Source organism: Chlamydotis macqueenii, chromosome 17, assembly GCF_036417535.1.
Source record: "Chlamydotis macqueenii isolate bChlMac1 chromosome 17, bChlMac1.mat, whole genome shotgun sequence".
In the NCBI taxonomy this organism is placed as follows: domain Eukaryota; kingdom Metazoa; phylum Chordata; class Aves; order Otidiformes; family Otididae; genus Chlamydotis; species Chlamydotis macqueenii.
In genome coordinates, this window is record NC_141572.1 from 13228346 (window position 1) to 13235761 (window position 7416).

A 7416-nucleotide genomic window follows, 5' to 3' on the forward strand; every position below is an offset into this window, starting at 1 on the left:
TACCTGTGCTGGAGACTGTGGGAATGACAAACGGCTGGTCCCTCCCAGGGGAGCGGATTAGTTGTTTCCTATGTGTCCAATAGACATTTTCTCTTCGAGGAAAACAACTAGCAGGTGGCTAGTCCTGCCTTCCGAACGGGCTGGAGCAGATGCGGGGCTGCGCTGACGGGAAGCTAGGGTTTCACGTCCTTTAACTCCCTGCTAGCTAACTGGGTTGTCGGAGGGTCACCGAGATTTGTTTATGTGCATGTGTGAGTGTCAGAGACCAAGCAATGAACAAGAGGGAGTTTTCCAGCAAGATTAATCTTCTACCAAAACTGGCTCCGTCCCAAGAGCGACTCTCGGAAATGCTGGCATAAATCTACAATTAATGCTGTTTGCTTCGATGGAGTTGCTTGGGACATAATTGACAGCCGCGTTTGGCCCACTTGATGCTGATCCCATGGCTTATGCTCTCGTTTTCCCTCTCTGACTGAATTTCCCACATGAATTTCCTACTCCTCTCCACAGTTCAAGTACTCAGGGCCACAGAACTACATCACTCTAAGGCCAATTCCCACTGAAGACCTCAGAGAAGACACGTTGGCAGCAATACAACTTGTACCTGGTACCATCTGTCGTAACTCCGCGGTGACGTCAGTGCTCTGGCTCCTTTCAGCCGGGAGGAGGCTGAGGTGACAGGGCCACGGGGCCCTTCATGTGGTTTCAGCATTTCAGCACGAGCACGCTGCAGGCTCTGGCAGCGTTTCAAGATAGCGTCCGAGTTCACTGTAGACGTGCCAGGACGATAACCTTGGCCATATCTGCGGAGGCAAAGGTTTCAAAGGCTCCTGACTTCCAAGTTGAAAAAGTCCATCATTTATTGACTTTGGGAGAGAGGTTGTTACCAGCTGGGAGTGCACTTGAGAGGCTAAAGCCACCGAGTAACCCTGAGAAACTGTACATCCATCCAGAACGCAGGCTCCTGTCCTGAAAGGTGTTAACAGGCAGCTTTTTAGTTCATCACTTGGCACGACAGCACGTCTCTGTGGTGTTGGTAGCTATCTCGCAGCCTACCAGGGCAGCAAGAGCCAACAGCTTTCATCTTGTGTTTCCTGAACAACTCAGAGCAAGCTTTTCCCCATCTGGTTTGCACATCTAAAGGTTTCTTGTGGCCCTAGCGTATTCAAGTACCACACGCACATGGGACAGGGATAGCCCGTGTGTTGCACTGATAGGGTTCAGAGGGCAAAATGAGGGGTTTTTTTTTCCATCCTTAGGTTTAGACTATAATTCTAAGACAGTGCCAGGTCCCATCTAGATGCCCACCTCCAACCGCTGCTGGTTGAGCTACATGCTTTTGGGAAGCAAGGGCTGTCTGGGAATGCTGAAGCTTTATTTCCTTGGCATACAGGAAGGGAAAAATACAAGGAAGGCAAGAGCTACTATTTCTAGAACACATTCTTTGCAAAAAATCTCTTTGGTTGCCCCAAGCCTTCTACAGCGACCAGGGCTCAGGACACAATGACAGAGGTGAGGTGAGCACTCAGGGACCCATCCTCACCTCTCAAGTGCTACAGTGAAGCCCCAAGACATTGGGGTTTTGCTTTGGCCCCTTACACTCTGTTTGGCTTCCTTCACACACAGCACAAAGCGCCAGAGGCCTCCTATGACTCCTGCCAGAAGCTGAGATCCTTTCTGGAAACAGCAAAGGACACAAAGAGGCTGCTCAAGATTGTCCTCAGCCTCTGCCCACGGCTGTCCTGAAGTCTCTGCTCTGCCCTTTCTGCCAGGGGCTGCGGGCTGATTACCTTCACAAGAGCCATTTTCAGCCTTCACCCCCCTAGGACTTCAGGGCTAACACCAGACTGCCCACATCGCTCAGCTCAAAGCCTGCATGTCACCGCTCCAGCTAATCTCCAGGGCTGCTCTCCTCAGAGCCAAAACCTTCTCCATTCCCTGGAGCTCCCACACCAGGGCCTGGTTGGAGAGCACTGAGGGCTAATCACCCTGAAATGAGCCATTTCTGCTCCCAGAAAAGCCCCGTCTCTGGCCGAGGGCAGACACGGTTCCGCCCTCCTGAAGGCACTCTGAACCGCTCCGCGTGCAAGATTTCGTTACTGGGTTTCGGTTTTTTACCCCCCCCGCCTCCTTCTCACTGCCTACAGAGCCAAAGGGCCTGTTTGTTTTCCTGTTACTTATCAGAAAGGTTTATTTGCGATTGCTTGAGAGGGGGGAAAACAAAACTCTGCAGCCACAGGCAGACAAGCTCCGTGCTGAGGAACATAATGGCCAGAGCCCGCGGGCCCATATGCTCACCATCCTGCGAGGTGGAAGGCCAGCTCTGATCACATCCAGCTGCTCAGGAGACAACTGATCAGGTATGGCTGGACATAAAAAAAAAAACAAAAAAACGGGGTCAGGTTGACTGGGGGTTGGTGGCAGAGAGGGGAATCAGTACGGAGCTATTTAAAGTGTGTTGCAGAACTGGGAATTTTCCTGCTTGGAGATGTCAGGGCTGCAAACACAGCCACATACACGCTCCCCCGAAGGGAGGGAGGGAAGGAGGTTATATTTTCCCTGTCAGCTGCTATAGCATCCTCTGAGCTTCATGAGAGCAAGAACTTAGCTTTCATACTGCCCTGCATAATTCCTGCGTTTTTAGGTTCCTATTTCCTCCTCCCCGATGAATTAAGACCTAGGAATTCAGCTTGTTTGTTGTTGCTTTTGTCACTGAATATCCATGAAAAGCTCAATGTCCCTGGGAACTAATTAGGTATTAACCCTGCATTATTGCTGCGTATCAGCCATGGAAATATGCCATTTGGCTAAATCTCCTTGAAACATGGAAATATTGAAGGATCAGGTGGAACGGCTGAAAAATAAGTTAAAAAACAGGAAGACTTCTGATACAGGGAAGGAAAGAAGGAAGTATTCAAAGCAAAAGCAACTACATTATATTGCCTACAATTTCTATCATATTCTAAACAAAACTACCAGATAGGAACACATCTGTTTGTTAGGAGAACAATGAGATCTCAGCCACCACTGGGAATTGCATCTGGGAGAGGTGTGGACGAGGCTGGGAGCTATACGGGGTCTATTCCAGCCTAACTCCAACTTCTTCCCTTGTTTTGTGCTTAGCACCTCACCACACGCCCAGCGTTTTGGGGCAAGACGCTTTCTGAAGATCACCTCAACCAGATCATATCTTCAGAGACCTGGACCTTCAGTGATGTTGGGCAATAATTTTGTATTTTGGAATATCTTCTTACTTCTACACATTGCGATCTTTCACAGCACGGTATCACCCGATGCAGAAGCACAGAGCGCTAATGGCATGATATGAATACGTGCGTACATATCTATATATTTTATCACTCAAGCCATTTCAGGAATTTGCAGATAATTAACTCTGAATACTTACTCACCTATTTCTCCCCTCAAAAATCTTCCCCGTTTCACCTAAAAACCTTTATTTGTGGTCCAAGCAGCAGCATGCTTAGTCAGACTGAACAGGTCCACAGAGCAGCTTTGAAGAGGCCTTTAAATACCTGAAGACTTGAAATCCAAGCCATGGGAAATAGGATTGCTCCCATCCAGCCTTCCCATGCCACAATAAGCTACATGCCCTCCCCTAGGACTTCAGGAAGATGGCAGAGATCCCGACCCCTCCAGCGACAGGGGATACAGCACCCTCCAACCTGAACGTTTCTACAACATTCTGTGTCAGCCCAGACAAACACCACCTCAAGCCAACACACCGCTCAACCAAAATATTTTGATTTGATAAAACAAACTCAACAATTGTTTAGACTTTGGCTGACCAGACTCGCAATGGAAGTTTCCTTTTCTACTTCCCTATTTACCCTCATCCCCGCCATCATGCAGTTGGGTGATCACAGACGAGTCTATTCCCTCCTCCTTGACTCCGAACCCTCCTCCCCCATCCAGATGCCCGGTTCCTCTGGATTTTCTCCTACTGCACACTTGCATGGAGCCAACACAATAGGACTGCAGACATCTTCAGGAAACCCTACGCATGGCTGCAGTGAAAAATTATAATTACAGTTCTTGGCTTCCAAGTCGTTGCACAAGCACCTCCCACAAACCCAGAATGGAAGTGAAAGGCTTAATTTCAATTGTTAAGGGGTTTACAGAACCCAGTGGTCCTCCCAAAACCATCCGTGTCTCCCTATGACAATAAAATAACCCTGCCTCTGATCACAGCTACACCCAGCCTCCAACTCCCCTCGCACAAAGCAACTCGAGCGCTCACGGTGGGAGGTCTATTCTCACATCAAATTAAAGCCAGGCAGAATCAATTAAAGCAAAAAGGATGGGGTGTGCTGAGATGACAGAAGGCATTTGGGGCAAAGTCTCACAGCTGAATGCAGGAGAGACAGGAGAGATGCCATTGCGCAGGCTTTCCCATTCCTCCACAGAAGGTGAGGCCCAACAACATCTCTCCAGAGGACTAGAGACTGCCAGTCCCGATTTTTTTTTTTTTTTTTTTTTGCAGTGGCTCATGGTGCTGAACAGCAAAGATGACTTCAGTCAGAGACAGACTGAAGAGGATATGAACAGGGAAAAGTATCAGAGAAGAGACTTTTAGTAACTGGGAGCGAGATGAATAACGGCCACACTTCTCTCCATTACTCAGAGATGATTAATTCCTGGGGGGACCGTGGGGGGCTTGAGACAAGATGGGCTGTGCCCATTGCTACCTTTGTCCTTTGGTGACCCAAGGCCATTCCCCTGTGCCTGCCTCAAGCCAGTCCTGTTTGCCGAGGGGAACGGCAGAACACTGAGACCGTACCCTCAGGAACGGATGGCGTCGTAACTTCAACCCCCCTCCAAGCCATCCCCCTCCCTCCCTCCTCATCAGGCATCTTCAGCCATCCAACTTGTTACCTACAAGGAAGGTCAGGGTCCTGCTGGGTGCTGTACATCTCCTCTCAGCTTGCAGCACTTAGTTTCAAATTTTTTCTCCCACTCAAGATGTAGGAGCGAAGAATTAACAAGGCAAAGAAAATGGCTTGAGAGAGGAACTGATGCATGCCCTGTCTTGTTGGGGAAGATTTTTCTTCGCTTTCCTCCCCCCTAGTAATTCTCCAGTGTCCTGCTGACAGGCACAGATTTCCAGGGGGAGCAAATGCCTCTGCAGGTTCCTGAGATATGCAGCTTCCATTGGGAGCAAGTGAGCAGCATTTGCTCTTATGAGCTTGCCTTGCTGGGCTGATTTGTGGTGTGAACACACTCTAATTAGTCCTTTAACTTAAGAACTAAGACTCCCAAGAGAAGATCTCAGATGGGAATTCAGAGCTCTTCAGACCGAAATTATCAACTGCCTAATGCAATTGTTCTGCATCTCCTTTCCATGATCCCTCCCCGTCTCCCCTGTTTGGCTATCTATTAAAAACAGGTGGTATGAGTATTTCCACATCTTTGCCAAACCATGGCTTGCGTAGCCTCCGCTGAAGTCACTCAGGTAAATTCACATCACATTGTCTTCTGGATTTGGGCTGGGGAAAGGGAAGTGTCTTTGTTCAAGAGTGTGGAGCTGTCAGCAGCAAGCGGTGATGCAATGGGAGGAAACACTGAAACTGGTGAAAAACCCCAAGCCTCTAGCAGGCAGAGGGATTCTCAGAGATGGATGCTCTGAAGAGCAGAGTGGGAACGGACTGAGTTCAGTTTAAATCCTGATCCAAGCATCAAACCCGAGCCTACATCTTAAAATGATTCTTGTTTTAGCTGAACATTCCCACTCCCCTGAGATCATGTGAAAGTTTCTGCAAGCAAACATGACGGAGTGTCAGTGTTTGCTGTTTTCCTAATGTACATGCCATGGACTGGAAGAGTTGGCTCTATGGTATTCCCAGCTCCAGCACTGCTGAGTAACCTTAGCACAACAGCTTCCCCAGCTTGCACTCTTCCTCAGACAAGCGAGTGACTTTGTGCATGGTTCGGAAAGTTCCCAGCTGGTTTAGCAAGGCTCTGTTAAGTGATTTAATCCCCTGAAAAGTTGTAGGCTGTGCAATTTTGGCTTCACATTGCATTATTGTCCAACTTGCTGGCTGTAAAATAACTCACTCCTAGGGAGGTTAGCCTACTGGGGAAAGCACTAGCCTTGGATTTGGGAAACCTGCAGCAGGATTCAGGTCACCTTGCCAGGTATCTCAGCTCCAACACTATTTAAGCACCTAGAGCATTTACTCTCAGGTCCTCCCTAATGCAGAAGGGGCTCAAATCTCACCGACATGCTCTTCTCCTGCACCCGTGCAGAAGCTCCTCTGTGTAGCTAAGCTACAGACACCATCCCACATCCTGCTACAGTCTGGATCCAGAGAGCCATCCACAGCTCCTGGGGCCAAACCAGTTCAGATGCTCTTACCAGGTCTCCAGCTCGGCACAAAGGACACCACCATGCCCCTGGAGACACCAGCTCCCAGTTAACTCCACAAAGTGCCTGGGCACCCCCATGTCATGCTCTTGGGTCAAGCGTCTACTTCAGGCATCACAAAGCATATAAAGCAGGTGTTATGGTATGTGGGCCCGGATTCCTGATCCTGAAACCGTTACTGTCCAGCTAGAGCGTTTGAACAAGTTGCTTCACCTTTCAGTGCCTCAGTTTCCTTAGCTCCAAGACGGTAAGACTGACAGCATTCAAAGCACACCGCAAAACGAGGTATCAATTAATTCTAGGTGTCTATGAATAAAACGTGCTGTACTCAAGACTGAAAGACTCAATACACGAGTTGCTAAATGAAACCAAAGGGCTGTGAGATACTGATTAATATGGCTAAACCGTATGACAGTATTTGAAGGTAAAACCAAGCAGAAATCTTGGTCACTACTGTGATTCTACAAAATTCTAAATTCTTATTTCCAGTAAACGACAGCCCTTCCACCTCCCCACAAGAACCTACCTACCCAGCACAAAAAAAAAAATCCCCATTAAAATATTTTCGATGTTGCCACAAATGAAGTCTGAAAAACCTGCCCCAGGGTCAGCTCTCCCCATCTTCTGAGCCCAGCTCTGCAGCCAGCCAATATCACGGGCACATATGTGTGATGGCAACTCGGATCTGATCTGAGCATGGAACTTTCAGCAGTCCTTGCAGAGACATAGGGCTTGACTGATCTCATCAGCTCCATACGCCACTGCCTGGCTGGCCACAGCTGCACAGAAGACAAAGGGGGAATCTGACTGGTCCTACATACCACTTTTTGTCCATTTTCCCATCTCACTGCACAATAAAATCACAAGATCTCCTTCCCAGGTCCTCTACTAGAGGAGAGATGAGAAGGCCGCAGTCCAATGACCTGAAGAGATCCCTATTTTGTTCCCAAACCTTTCTAATGATAGTACCCCCCTTCCCACAGCCCAGACCTCCACCTGCGGCCACCCAGGACCATGGACAGCAGTTCCCACTG

General features: G+C 48.7%; 1 long non-coding RNA gene across 1 annotated transcript; it reads left to right on the forward strand.

Moving 5' to 3' along the window:
• Positions 1-1952: 1952 nt before the first annotated feature.
• LOC147598635 (uncharacterized) lies at positions 1953-6981 on the forward strand. Its single transcript, XR_015260486.1, has 2 exons — positions 1953-2360; positions 3124-6981. It is a non-coding gene; the product is annotated as an uncharacterized LOC147598635 (long non-coding RNA).
• Positions 6982-7416: the final 435 nt, after the last annotated feature.